The following is a 15,816-nucleotide window of genomic DNA, read 5'->3' as shown; positions in this document are numbered from 1 at the left end:
AAGCACTATGAATGATTGATAAAGGAAGTTGTGATGTAGGGAGGTAGTATAGTATAATGAGAAGTGCATGGGCCTTGGAATTCAAAAGGCTGGATTTGTATCCTGGACCTATCAAATACTTGCTCTGTGGCATTGTCCCACTTACTTGACCTTTATGTATATATAATTTCCTTATATATAAGGTGGAAATAATATCATCTGTTAAGGTTATCAGGGTTAAATGAATGTATATAAAGCAGCCAATAAGGATTCTATTAAGGCACTTTAGAAGTGTAACATCCCTTCCTGCCCTTTATCTTCTTTTCCCTCCTTCCTCTTTAGTTACCCAGAGTCAGCCAAAGTGCAAAGTTTAGGGGCACAGTGACCACCCAACTGCCCTTACTTTTGCCATCAGTTGCACGTTTGGGAGATTTCTAAAACCACCCTGAGTTTCAGTAATTTGTTAGAGGGATTCACAGAACTCATTGAGAGCTGTTATACTCATGGATATAGTTTATTACAGGGAAAGGATACAGATTAAGATCATCCAAGGGAAGAGATGGATTGGGCAGAGTCTAGGAGGAGTCAAAACCAAGAACTTCAAGTCCTCTCAGCCATGGAGTCATAGAAGATGTTACCTTCTCCTGGCCATCTTGTGTGACAGTACACACAGACTGTTTCCAACCAGGGAGTCTTCCCCAAGCCTTTTGTATTTTTACTGGGACTTGATCACATACTCCCTGCCTAACTGACCCAACGTCTAACCTCTTCCAGAGGTCAGGCTAATATTCTTAGTCTCCAGTTCCTCTGGAGGTTAGAACTGATGTGATATGGCCCAAAGCCCCATCATAAATCATGTTGTTAGACTGTCAGGTGACCAAGGCACCAGGAAAATAGACATTCCTGTCAAGTAGAACATTCCAAGGGTCTAGAGATCACCTCCCATTAGTGAAGGGCAAAGGCCAGACTTCTGTTTGAAAAAGATCATTTCTTCATGTTAGTGCTATATTTTTGTAGTAGCTGATTAAATTAGTAGTTAATATCTTGGTTATTAATTTTTATCTTATTGGTAACATACAATTTTAAAAAGTTTTTCAAAGCCAATCAGGGCAAAGCATATAATGAAAGCTTAATGACATGCTCCCACCGTCTTATTTATTTATTTTTCCAGTTTCCAAAGGCTTTATTGGTAGGTATGTTTTAGAAAAGAAAGATTGATTCTGTTACTTTCAAGTCAGTGGATTGAAGAGCTGTGTCTGGGGACACATCAAGTGGTGCCAAAGGGGACTGATGCTTTAGTTACCTTTTATTCATAGATACATCAAAAGTACAAGACTTGTAGTCAACCAGTTCTTCAGGGTTAAACCATAGGCTGGTTTCTTTCTCTGTACTTTTTACTGAATCGCTGCCATGAATGTTGTTCCTGCCAACTTGAATGCAGAAGTCCCGATTGGTGCCTGGCTTAGAATCTGCTGAGTTGGTCTCCCCAAGCATCACTCGCCTTGTCTTCACCACTTTCAGTCCCACCCAGACCATGGCCACAACTGGCCTGGAGCTCATGTACTTCACCACCCCTGGGAAGAATGGGTGGTCCTTCAGGTCAATGTAGTGCTGCTTCAGGAGTTCCTCAGAGGCTGTAGGAGCTTCATGGCCATGAGGTGGAACCTCTTCTGCTCGAAGTGCTTGATGATCTCACTCACCAGGGCGTACTACACACTATCCAGCTTGATGGCAATAACCATACGCTCTTGATCGACCATGGCCAGGATGCTGGCTATGTGCTCCTGCTTGATGGGGCTGGAATCCACTCCCACTCTTTTAGTACTAGTTTCCAAATACCTTTGGAGCTGTATTTTAGGCATTTACTCCCATTTTTCTGTGCTGGTTTATGTTTTTTATTTTGGACATAATTACTATGTTTTTTACCACTCTTTCCCCAGTCTCTTTTGGACATTATTTATACTCACTTCCTATTATGCAAGATGAGGATTTAATATTTAGTCCATTTTACATCTTCACACCCCCCTTCCTAAATTTTTTGTCATAATTTTTAGTTAAATCTGTGTATCTATCTATCCCTCTGTCTACTATTTTTCTGTCTTATAGTTATCAGAATTACATTTCTAATAAAAGAAACTGGAAATAACAGTAACTTAAAGAAGCTAAAAGTTCATTTTTCTTTCACATAAAAGAATTCTAGAGATTGACGGTCCAGGAATACGATAGCAACTTCACAGTTACCAAGGAGTCAGGCTCCCTGACTTTGCTGTCCTTTGCTTCCCTGAGAGCATGGCTATATACATAAGATCACTTCATGATCCAAGAAAGCTGTTAGAACTCTAACACACTTGTCAGCTTTTAGGTAGGTGGCAGTGTTACCCAAAACTGGGTTTGCCTCTTGGTGGTTATTGAACTAAAAGACACAACTAAGTCAAAGAATAGGAAAAGAAAGGCTTTTACTTGCAGTAAGTAGAGGAGAACACTGGGGATCTTTCCCAAAGCAGTTTTTCCTGAACAACAAAACTGAGGAAGTTTTAAGCTAAGGGTGTGCACATATTCATGAAGGGGCTTACACAATGGGGAATACAGTATGGACAGGGGGAAGAAGTCATCTCAGGGTGACTGAGTCCAGGTCAAAGTCATGAGGGCCGGCAATCATCAGTTCTCTGGCTCCATTTGGTCCATATCTGAGTGCTCAGAGAGGTTTAGATCTTGCAGAGATAACTCAAGGATGTATTTCAGGTCAATCTTAACTTTTGAATTGGCACTGGGAGTTTTACCATTGATTTATTATCCCTGATATGATTAGGTTATATCCTGTCCTGATAGTGGCTCTTTGCTCTTACACCCTTTCACAAGATGGCTGGGAGCCTAAAATGACTTTTCTTATGTCAAGAAAGTTCTGTCTCTTTTTTTTTTTTTTTTTTTAAGATTTTATTTATTTGACAGAGACACAGCGAGAGAGGGAACACAAGCAGGGGGAGTGGAGAGGGAGAAACAGACTTCCCGCGGAGCAGGGAGCCTGATGTGGGGCTCGATCCCAGGACCCTGGGATCATGACCTGAGCCGAAGGCAGACACTTAACGACTGAGCCACCCAGGCGCCCCTGTCTCTCTTTATTTTTCCAGGAATCCCTAACTCTTTCTGCTTATAGTAGAGGAAAATGGAGAAGCAGAAAGGGCACATGCCAGTTTTCTTCCCCAATCTTAAGGAGGGTTGCTTATAAATTCTACCCTATAGCTTCTAGTTATCTTAATGGCCAAAATTTAGTCACATGCCCTCATTGGGGCTGCAAGGCTGGGTATTTTATTTTGTTTTATTTTATTTTTTTAAAGTAGACTCCATGCCAGTGTGGGGCTTGAACTCATGACCGTGAGATCAAGAGTCACATGCTCTACTGACTGAGCCATCCAGGCACCCCACTGCTGAGTTTTTTAGATATTGTTGCTACTCCAAACAGTATTGGAGTTTTATTTTAAAGAAATGAGAGAAAATGGGTATGATGTGAGCAGTTGGCGGGTTTTGCCTTAATTGGTGTCATTGTTTACTTTTTTATGATTATGCAAGTTAATTTACTGGAAAGCCAAGCAGTATATTTTGATTATATTTTGTTTTTCCTAGAATAATTCATTGCCTCTTTTTAAAAATATGCTTAGTTTTCTTCCTGTAGCTTTTAGCTTTTGTGTTTTCAAATTATAGGCATACCTCATTTTATCACACTTTGATTTGTTGTACTTTGCTGATAATGTATTATTTTTTTTTTTTACAAATTGAAGATTTGTTGCGACTGTGTTGAGCAAGTCTGTTGGCCCCATTTTTCCAACAGCACTGGCTCACTTTGCGTCACATTTTGGTAATTCTTGAAATATTTCAAACCTTTTCATTATTATTATATTTGTTATGGTGATCTTTGATGTACTATTGTAATTGTTTTGGGGTGCCATGAACTACATCTGTATAAGGCGGTGAACTTAATTGATTAAATGTGTGTGTTCTAACTGTTCCACTGACGATTTGTTCCCTTGTCTTTTTTCTTTTTCCCTTTCCTTGGGCCTCACTATTCCCTGAAACATAAGAATATTGAAATTAGGACATTAATTACCCTACAGTGGCCTCTGCATGTTAAGTGAAAGGGAAAGTCGCATGTTTCTCATTATATTCATTTATTTTTTAGAGAGAGACTGTGCATGCGTGAGTGTGGGAGCAGGGGGAGGGGCAGAGGGAGAGAATCTTAAATCAGGCTCCACGCCCAGCATGAGATAGGCTGAAAGCTTGGTCTTCTGTACCAGTTAGTCAGGTTGTGAATGCACAGGAAAATTCTTTAAGGAAATTAAAAGAGCTACTCCAGTGAACACACAAATGATAAGAAAATGAAATATACCCTTATTGCTGGTAAGGAGAAAGTTTGAGTGGTCTGGATAGAAGATCAGACTGGGCACAACATTCCTTTAAACCAAAACCTAATCCAGAGCAAAGCCCTAACTCTTTTGAGTTCTATGAAGGCTAGGAGAGGTGAGGAAGCTGTAGAAGAAGAGTGTGAAGCTAGCAGAGGCAGTGTCATGAGATTTAAGGAAGGAGGCCATTTCCATAATGTAAAGGTGCAAGGTGAAGCAGCCAGTGCTGATGTAGAAGCTGCAGCCAGTTATTCCAGAAGATCTAGCTACTCAATGAAAGTACAGCTACACTAAACAACAGATTTTCAATGTAGACAAAACAGCCTTCTTTTGGAAGAAGATGCCATCTAGGATTTTTACAGCTAGAGAGAAGTGAGTTCCTGGCTTCAAAGCTTCAGTGGACATGCTAACTCTCTTGCTAGGGGCTAATGCAGCTCATGACTAAGTTGAAGCCAGTGCTCACTGGTCATTCAAAAAAATCTCAGGCCCTTAAGAATTATGCTAAATCTACTCTGCCTGTGATCCATAGATGGAAAAACAAAGCCTGGATTATAGCACATTTGTTTACAACATGGTTTAGTGAATATTTTAAGCCCATTATTGAGACCTGCTCAGAGAAAAAGATGTCTTTCAAAATTACTGCTCACTGACAATGTGCCTGGTCACGCTCTGATGGAGATGTAATGCTGGCTTCATAGAGTGAGTTTGGAAATATTCCTTCTGCTTCTACCCTCTGAAAGGAATTGTAGAGAATTGATAGGATTTTTTCTTACCAAATATTTGGTATAATTCACCAGTGAACCCGTCTGGATCTGATGCTCTCTGCTTTGGAAGGTTACTAATTTGCCTTAACATTTTAAGCAGTAAATTGCTAATTCTTTTTCCTTAGTAAGAATAACAAAAATGGATGATTGTTTACAATGAAATTTGAAATTACCTCCTTGTATTTGCATTCAAATCAAGTGTTTATTTTTTCAGTTTACCTCCCCTTCCCTTTTCTATTTTATGTGTTTTTTGCCAGTATAACAAGAGTGATCTTACTTACTTTGTCATCAAGGATCTAATATTGCAGTCTAATCATTCTATAATGTGTATGTATATCAAAGCATCTCATTGTACTCCTTAAATATATACAATTTTATTTGTCAATTATAGTTTAATAAATGTTGAAAAATAAAAAAATAGATACCACAACCTTTCCTCAGCCCTCATTCTTCTACTTCAAACTGCTTCCTCAAAGCTTATCATCTAGTTGAGAAATTATAACTAGCTTCTTGAGGCTTACTGTGTTTGACTTCTAACAGTTGTTAAAACTGTTACTTCTTCTTTTAAGGAAAGCTCTCCTATCTCTGATCACATTCTCTGTCTTAATCAGTTTTGTACATATTGATGTTCCTTTAGGATTTAATATTGTTTTTTGTGTCTTCCATTCTTTCCTGGTTTCTGAAGACTCTAATATTTATTATCTCCAGTCCTATTACCTTTCCTCAAGTCAAACTCTGTGTCTGCTAAAGATTCTAGAGGTATTCATGATGTTTTAAAACCACGTCCAGAAAATCTTTGAAATTTCTTCTACCATAAGAGGGGGTCGATATTCCCTGTAGTTGAAACTTGCTGGGCCTTAGTGACCCTCCTGCACCATAGAATCCATTGGAAGAAATGTTATAGAACTTCTCAGTTGAGGTTAGAAAAGACCATTCAGCCTCTGCTGGTGTTTTATAGTACACCCATTCTAGGAGAGCTTTCAGGTACCATGTAAGAAGTCTGGTTATCCTGAGGCCACCCTGTGGAGATTCTATGAAGACACCACATGGAGAGAACACATAGATGCCTAGGGAATTCCAGTTTGTCTTCCAAGGCAAGACATTAGCCATCTGAATGAAGAGGCTCTGAGATGACACCAGTTTCAACTTTCATGTTACTGTAGCCACATGAGATTCATTGAGCAAGACCTACCTACCTGAGCCCAGTGAAATCCCAGAATCCTTAGTAAAATAAATTATTGTTATTGTTTTAACCCACTGTTTTGATATGATTTGTTAGTCATCAGTACATAACCAGAATATTGTTTCATATTCAGCATATTCAAAAACAGTTGTCATCTCCCCATCTAATCATATTCTTTGTTTCTCCTTGATTAGTGCCCTCATCACCTACTACATAACATTTTGGGTCCATTTTAACTTCTGTTCAAACCTTTTGCCCATTTAAAAAAATCTTTTTAAAGATTTCTTTGGTGTGGGGTGCATGGGTGGCGCAGTTGGTTAAATGTCTGTCTTCGCTCATCCTGGGATCGAGCCCCAAGTCTGGCTTCCTGCTCAGCTGGGAGCCTGCTTCTCCCTCTTCCCCCAGTTCGTGCTCTCTCTCAAATAAATAAATAAAATCTTTAAAAAAAAGATTTCTTTACTGTGATAAAAATAGATAACATGAAGTTTACTATTTTAACATTTTTAAGGGTACAATTTAGTGGTATTAAATATATTCATAATGTTGTATAACCATCACCACTATCCATTTCCAAAACTTTTTCATCATCCCAAACAGAAACTCTGTTAGACTTATACCTAAGTAATTAATTTTTTTTGCTGTTGTATATTGTAATCTTTTCTTAAATTAAGATTTCTAATTCATTGCTAGTATATAGATACAGAATTGATGCTGTAACGTGCAACTTAACTCCTTTGTTAGTTCTAAGAGATTTTTTGTAGATTGCGTGAAATTTTTTACGTCTGAATTAAAATTGTTTTTTCAATCTGTATGCCTTTTTCATTTTCTTATCTTGCTGCAGTGACTATAATAAATGAATAGGAGTGGTAAGAGTGGAAATTTTTGTCATTTTTCTGATTTCGGAATAGAGCATTTAGTCTTTTACCATTAAATATGTTGATGGCTATAGTTATTTTGTAGATGCTCCTTATCAGCTTAAGGAATTTCTCGTCTATGCGTAGCTTACCAAAAGTGACCAAGTTTATATCATGACTGGATATTGAGTTTTGTCCAATGTTTTCTTCTTTGTGATCATTGGTTTTTCTTCAGTTAACGTGGTAAGTTTCAGTGATGAATTTTGATTGTTGAACCAACCTTAAATTCCTGATCTAAATACTGCTTGGTTATGATGCATTATCCTTTTTATATATTGCTGGATTTGGTTTGCTAATATGTTGTTGAGAATTTTTGTGTCCGTGCTGAGGGAGATGTTGGTATGTATTCTTACATTCTCATAATGTTTTGATGTATTTTTTGTATGTGTTTTTGGTATCAGGTTAATGCTAGTCTCACAAAGTGAGTTGGGAAATGTTTCTTCCTCTTCTCTTTTCTGGAGAAGATTATGTAGAATTGTTACTTCTTCCTTAAATGTTTGGTGGAATTTGTCACTGAAATCATCTGTTCCTGGTAGTTTTCCTTTTGAAATGTCTTAAACTACAAATTAAACTACATTTTAATAGATTTAGGACTGTTCAAATTATTTAGTTCTTTTCTTGAGTTGAGTTTTAATAATCTGTGTCTTTTAAGAAATTAGTTCATTTAATTTAAGTTGTCAACGTTATGAGCATGAAGTTGTTTGTTGTGTTTCTTTATTCTCTGTAGGAGCTGTATTGATTGCCTATCTTTTATTTCTGGTATTAGTAATTTGGGTGTTCTCTTTTTATCTTCCTCTTTCACTCTGGCTAAAAGGTTATCAAATTTATTGATTTTTAAAAATTAACTAGTTCTGCGTTTCATTGAATTCGGTCAGTTGTTTATCTCTTCAATTTCATTGATTTCTAGTATTTTCTTCCTTCTTTCATGTTGGTTTTATTTACTCTTTTAATTTTTCAAGGAAGAAGCATGTAGATTATTATTTTGAAATACTTTGTTTTCTAATATAAGCATTTAATGCTATAAATATCTCTCCAAGCACTGATATAGCTGTACATCCTACCAAGTATCATATGTTGTATTTTCATATTCATTCAGTTCAAAATATTTTAAAATTTCTCTTGATAATTCTTTGTCCTATGGGTTATTTACATGTATGTCGGATTACAGATATTTGAGGATTTTTCAATCCCCTTTCTCTTATTAATTTCTATTTTAATTCCATTATGTCTAGTGAATGTGCTTTGTATGATTTCAGTTCTTTTAAATTTGATAAGGTTCGCTTTTGTCAGGTTTATTTTAAATTTTGTAAGGTTTATGGCATATTTTGGTGAATGGTATAGCCCTTGGAAAAAAAGTGCATTCTGCTCTTTTTGTGTGGAGAGGTCTATAAATGTCAGTAAGGTTATTGATTCATAGTGTTTTTACATCCTTGCTGATTTCTGTCTTTCCTTTGCTCTATCAGTTTTTCAAGGAGGAATGTTAAAGTCTTCAACTATAATTTTATGATTGAACATTTGTGTATTGATTATGTTAGTTTCACCTCATGTAGTTTCACCTCTCTTATTGTATTACCCGTTTATGATTGTTATTTCTTCTTGGTGAGTTGACTCTTTTATCATTGTGTAATGTCCGTCTTTATCCCTGGTCATTTTCTTTCTTCTGACACCTACCCTGTCCGATTGTACACTTCATCTTCCATTTGAGTAGTGTTTGCATATTCTCTTTTCATGTGTGTACATTTTTATATTAAAGTGGAAATCTAGTAGGCAGTGTATAATCAGGTCTTCTTTAAAAATACAGTCTGACAGTTAACGTCTTTTAATTTAAATGTAATGAAATTATTGAATTCATTCAATTTAGTCCTTCCATTTTTAAGTTTTTTTGTTTGTCCCTTCTGTTTTTTGTTTCTTCTTCCTTTCTTGCTGTCTTTGGATTATTTCAATATTTTTAGTATTCAATTTTGGTGTATCTTTTTTCTTTATTTGTTGTTTTTTCAAGGTTGCTGTATGGATTATAATATATATACCTACTTGTTACAATGTATTTAGATTTCATGTTTTACGGGATGCCTGGGTGGCTCAGTCAGTTAAGCATCTGCCTTTGGCTCAGGGCATGATCCCAGTGTCCTGGGATCTAGTCCCTCATTGGGCTCCTTGCTCAGTGGGCAGCCTGCTTCTTCCTCTGCTTGCCACTCCCCCTGCTTATACTCTCTTTCTCTCTCTCTCTCTGACAAATAAATAAAATCTTTAAAAAAAAAATAAAAATAATTTAAAACAATGGGACGCCTGGGTGGCTCAGTCGGTTAAGATTTCATGTTTTACTACTTCAAGTAAAACTGTACAGTTCCATCCATACAGTTCCCTATTCCCTCTCCCTTTTTTGGTTATGGTTGTCATATGTATTAATTTTACATAGAATGAAATCTCCCAAACATGCTTAAGTTTTACTTTCAACAGTAATGCATATTTTATATAATTTATTTTATTTTTAATTTGAGAGAGAGAGAGAGGGAGAGCACAAGCAGGGGGAGTGGCAGACGCAGAGGGAGAGGGAGAAGCAGACTTCCCACTGAGCAGTAAGCCTGATGTGGGGCTCAATCCCAGGATCCTGGGATCAGGACCTGAACTGAAGGCAGATGCTTAACCACCTGAGCCACCCAGGTGCCCCTATAATGTAGTAGGAGAAAATAGTTTTTGATATTTACCATTATTTTGCTTGAAGTTTCAGATTTTCTTGTAGTTTCATTTCAGTTAAGTGAAGAATTTCTTAAGTTCTCTTAATTTTCCTTTGTGTGACAATGTTTTGAGTTGTCTTATACTTGAAGAATATTTTCAGTGGATATAGATTTCTAGGTTGATAGCTCATTTTTCTCAGTACTTTATGTAGTTTAGCTGTTTTGTGACTTCCATTGTTTGTTTGTTTGTTTGTTTTTAAGATTTTATTTGTTTGACAGTACACAAGCAGGGGGAGCGGCAGAGGAAGAGGGAGAAGCAGGCCCTCTGCTGAGCAGGGAGCCTGATGAGGGGTTTGATCCCAGGACCCCAGGATCATGACCTGAGCTGAAGGCAGACTCTTAACTGCCTGAGCCACCCAGGTGCCCCACTTCCATAGATCCAAACTCTGCAGTCATTCAAATTATTGTTTCCCTATATGAAATGCATATTTTTAAAATATTCCCTCCTTTAAAATTTTTTAAAAATTGAGTTTAGCTTTCAGCATTTTGATTTTGATGGATCTGGCCTTGGTTTTATTTAACTGAGATTTTCTAATCTTTAAATTTATCCATTTCTTTGAACAAATTAGGATACTTTTCAGTCGTTACTTTTTCAAATATTTTTCTCGTCTTCTTCAGGAACTCTGGTAATGTGAATTTTAAATTTTGTCCTGAGTCTGTTCATTTTTTATGAAAACTTTCTCTTTTTTTCAGATTTGATGTTACTCATCACCTTTAAATTGACTTTCCAGTTATATATATATGTGTGTGTGTATCTGTATGTATATATTTTTTTCTTGAATTTCTGTATATTCTTCCATTTTAAGAGTGTACACTTTTCTTACTCATGAAGGATGTCTGTATTATGCATGTTAAAGTCTTTGCCTGATAATTCCAGCATCTGAATCATCTCAAAGTATTCATCAATTGACTGTCTTTTATCTTGAAAATTGTTTAGGGATGCCTGAGTGGCTCAGTCGGTTAAGCGTCTGCCTTCGGCTCAGGTCATGATCCCAGGGTCCTGGGATCAAGCCCTACGTCAGCGGGGAGTCTGCTTCTCCCCCTCCCCCTCCCCCTGCCCATGCTCCCTCTCTCTCTCACTCACTCTCTTTCAAATAAATAAATAAAATCTTCAAAAAAAAAAAATTGTTTAGATTTTCCTGGTTCTTAGTGTACCAGGTAATTTTTTTATTGTATCCTGGACATTTTGAAATCTTACGAGACTCTGTGTCCTGTTAGAAATTTTGTTGTTATTTTAGTGGGAGATTCACCCAGTACTCAAATTCTTCTCCTTTTAGGGGGTAGTGGTTCCAACATGAATTCAGTTCCAAAGCCTATGATCTTTGGGTCTGACGTTGCATGCAGCATTGGAGGGCTAGTTTGAGGCTGACGCTATAGCTCAGTTCTCAGTCACTGCTGTGGTTCTTTGTGTGTATTCGGCACATGCACAGCTTTGGCAGGAGCCCAGGACTTATGCTGATTTATATTCTCCTATACTTTGCAGGCTTTTCTCCACGTTTTCTGGCTTCTGGTAGCCACTTTTCATAATTAACTCTGGCCAGAAGGTTGCGGTTCTTTTCTGTGTGGTACAGTCCTGTGTTGGGCAGTCCTGTAGGATTGCCTTAGAGTGTAGTGCTGAGAGAAAAGTGAAGTATAAAAAACAAACAAGCAGAGATTACTCCCTACTCTTTTTGAAACCTTTTTTTCTGGTTCTTCTATGCAGAGATGGGTGTTCTCTTGGGAGTTTTAGTCCCCACAGTATCATCACCATGGCCATGCCATTACATGACTGGGGCTGTCCCTGGGGCAAAGCTGATAGAGAGGAAAAATGTGTCCCCCTCACACACTCTTCAGTTCACAGGGCTCCTTCTTTGGTTCTCTTATCAGAAAATTGGGCTTCCCTTTTCTCTTTTGCTGCCCATGCCTCCTGTGCAGTTACCTAATTCAACCCCATCTTTGAGTCAAAGCTTTAAGTAAAGAAAATTAAAGAAAGGGGAACAAAAGAAAACCTGGCAAGTTCACCATACCTCAGATTGTGATTTTGCCTCTCCACTCTGCCTGCTGTAATTTACTTTGTGGATCACTCATATAATTGCTTTATATATTTTTATCTCGAGTCTTTAGTTGTAATCAGTGAGAAAATTTAGCTTCTAGTGTGCTTATTTCATGTTGGTCTGCACCAGAAATTGAATATAAATCTTTTCTTAGCTATATTATACTAGAGCAAGTTTTTCTTTGGTAGTTGTATAGGATCTTTCCTACTTTCATACTTGTTTCTATAAAGTGACACTTGACTGACTCTCAGCTTCTCATCTGTAGAAATTTTCCTGCTTGTCAATATGTTCTCTTGCTTAACGTAGATACCTCATGAATATGCTTTTACTTTTTATTGTTTAAATAATATTTAGGATATGTTTCTTTAGGAACAGGTTTCTTTTATATATCCAAATTAATATTTTATTGGATAATTTTACTGAATATGGCTCTCTTCTTAGTTGTAGCTTTGTACTAATATCTGTCAGATAATAGTAATCTTTCATAATCATGCTGTATTATTTCCTTGGAGCTTTCACATCTGTTTTTGGTTCTTTTTGTCAATAACAATGTGGTATGACAATTTTCTCTTTTTCACAGAGAATTCAAACCCAGGGAGTTTGTGCCTTGCTCATAGCTACAGGCCAAGTAAGTGGTAGATGCAATCCTGGCCCTCTGACTCTTGAAACTGATGCTTTTATCTTCCTCACCATCTGCTATCAGTTGACTGGTCTGTTTCTTCTCTGTATCTTCTGATCAGTGACACAGATTAAAAATATGTTAAAAGTTGTGGTCACAAAAGATTGGAAATAAGTAGTCCATGGTGCTGTTTTTCTTATATTTTTGTATGCATAGGAATTTAATGGTGGGTTCTTAAGGAAGGCTTATTAGAAATTTATATTGCTACCTCCATACATCAATTTCATAGGTCTGTTTTGGGGCTCAGAAGCCTGTATTTTACAAGAGTACACAAGATGATTTGGATGTATGTAGTCTCTGTCTTTATAGAAAAATACAGTTGGGAGGGACTGAAGCCTGCCTTGGCCTCATTAACATTCTATAATTAGCCATTATTTATAGAGGACATTTTCCTGTTTATTCATTGGATATACTAAATGGGACATAGTCACAATCCATGTTAGATCCCAGCTGTATTATATTTAATGTTCTCACTCATAGAGTAGGTTTTCTGTTTAATATTTTTCTAAAAATGAATGAGAAACTAATCTATAGTTTTATAAGTGTCTTTAGGAAGAGGTTTTGAGCCCGTGTACATCTGTAGTGATAATTCTCAAATGGGGCTGATTTTGTACCTTCTTCCCCACCCCCCGGCCAGGGACATTTGGCAATGTCAAAACATTCTGGTTGTCACAGTTGGGTAGGAGCTACTGGCATCTAGTGGGTAGAAATCAGGGATGCAGCTAAACATTCTGTAATACATGGGACGCGCCCCCCCCCCCCCAGGAATTATTTGACATAAAATGTCATCAGTGCCAAAGTTGGTTGAGAAACTGTGCTCTAAAGTTAGTGTTAAATGAAAATTTTTTGACTAATACATTTATTTTTTGAAAGAATCTTCTTATAGTTGCAGTTTTCTACCAGTTGGGTATTCTTACTTTTGAAAGATAAGAGTCGAGATTTTGTTTTGCCCCTTAGCACACCCCCATACACAGACATTTCTTCTTAAGTTGATCGTTTGCATTGTGCATTTGCATATTAATAACACTGGAAAAATGAGAATGACCAAATTAAGACAGACCAGTGCACAGATCTCTCATCTCTCTGTGAAAAAATCTATTTTAGTTCACCTTTAAAGGAAAGCAAAGAAGGAGAGCAGGATGTTTTAGGGACTAATTTTGAAATAGGGGGTTCCTACTATGCAAAGAGTAAAATTTGCAAGTTTTGAGTGCATCAGCAAGAAATACATTAGATGGGACACCTGGGTGGCTCAGTTGGTTAAACGTCTGCCTTCGGCTCAGGTCATGATCCCAGGGTCCAGGAATCGAGTCTCACATCGGGCTCCCTGCTCAGCGGGGAGCCTGCTTCTCCCTCTGCCTCCTGCTCTCCCTGCTTGTGCGCTCTCGCTCTCTGACAAATAAATAAAAAATCTTCAAAAGAAAAAAAATACGTTAGAGTCCCCACTGGGCCACTTTACTTGCTAATTTTCCTTGGTAAAACAGAAAATTTTCCTAGTCTAAATGAGTATAAATTGGTGTTTCATTGAGGGTTTTGGTAGTCATGAGGAGCAGAAGTAACTTTTTATTTGAAATATAACATATACAATAAAAATCAAATGTTAGGGGCACCTAGCTGGCTCAGTCAGTAGAGCATGTAGCTCTTGATCTTGGGGTCGTGATTTTAAGCCCCACATTTGACGTGGAGCCTACTTAAAAAAAATCTAAATGTAAGATTGGTAAGAATTACAAAGTGAAATCTTCTGTGAAGCCACCATTGGATTAAGATATAGAATATTACCAATATGTTAGAAGCATCCCTTGTACTTCCTTCTTGTTATTTTTCACTACTTGCCCAAAGTGGTCACCAGACTGACAGATTAGTTTTGTTTGTTTTTTACTGTTATTAGAATAAATCATTTGAAATTGCTGTTTTTGTAAGTCAGTGTCAGCAGTTTCATATATAGTTCAACCTAACTACCCTCCCCCCTTTTCTGTATACTATTCCATTTCTGGTAGCTATTCTCCAAAAATGGCCCCCCAGTGGACTATACCTCTTAGAATTCACACTGTTGCAGAATTCCTCACCCCTGAATTTTGCCTGGTCTATGTGATTCATTTTTGTCTATGGCAGTAAAGAGACTCTTTGTGACTACCAGTAACATGAAGCCTTCCACCTTCTAGTTGGGTCTCTTAGGACTCACACTCTTGGAACAGTCTCAAAATCCAGCTGTCATGCTGTGAGAAGTCTATACCATATGGAGAGGCCATATATGTAGGCTCTCTCGTTAACAGTCCCAGCTGATATTTTAGCCAACAGTCAGTACCAGTTGCCAACAATGTGCGTGAGCCATTTTGTACATCACGGTACTGTCAAACTTCAGCTGAATTTATTAGCTGCTGTCTAACTGGAACCACAAGTAAGAACCAAAGCTGGGCCCATCAACCCACAGAAGCATGAGAGGTATTAATACTTCTTAAAAAATATTTTGGTGTGTTTGCCATAAAACAAAAGATAGTGAGATATCATTGTACAAGTATACCAGAATTCATCCAATCCATTGTTTTTGGACCCTTGGTTTGTTTACACTGTGGGGCTACCATGAGTACTGCAGCTCTAAACAATTCTTACACATATATATATTCATGAATATATATACATACTTCTGTTGGGCAAATATCTAAGAGTGGAAAAGCTGGGTCAGATACTGTGAAACAGTTTTCCAGAGTGGTTGTATTTGCATGTACACTTCCATCAGCAGTTTTTGAGAGTTACATGTGTTCTACATCCTCACCAACACTTGGTATTTTTTTTATTATTATTATTTTTTTACCATTTTTTTAAATTTAAATTCAGTTAATTGACATATAGTGTACTATAAGCCTCAAAGGTAGAGTTCAGTGATTCATCAGTCTTATATAACACCCAGTGCTCATTACATTACAACATTTGATACTTTTACATTTTAGCCATTTTGATGCTTGTGTTGTAGTATTGTGGTTTTACCTTCCACTAATTAATTTTTTCAGCATTTAAAAAAATAACACCAATCTCACTCTTCCAATGAATAAAAAGAGAAGTAACAGTTCACAACTCATTTTGCAAAACCAGCATAACTTTCATATTAACAGCTAATTAGATTATTATATAATAAAGGAG

General features: G+C 37.1%; 1 protein-coding gene and 1 pseudogene across 5 annotated transcripts in view; one reads left to right on the top strand and one right to left on the bottom strand.

Moving 5' to 3' along the window:
* The window catches only part of PTPN4 (protein tyrosine phosphatase non-receptor type 4), a 229,593-nt gene that overhangs the window by 54,885 nt on the left and 158,892 nt on the right, over nucleotides 1–15,816 (top strand). The window lies entirely within an intron of this gene.
* On the bottom strand, nucleotides 1,279–1,839 carry LOC118527698 (nucleoside diphosphate kinase B pseudogene; annotated as a pseudogene).

This window comes from Halichoerus grypus, chromosome 4 (assembly GCF_964656455.1).
Source record: "Halichoerus grypus chromosome 4, mHalGry1.hap1.1, whole genome shotgun sequence".
Classification (NCBI taxonomy): Eukaryota; Metazoa; Chordata; class Mammalia; order Carnivora; family Phocidae; genus Halichoerus; species Halichoerus grypus.
Note: the sequence above shows the minus strand (reverse complement) of the source record. Positions and strands in the feature narration are given on the sequence as shown.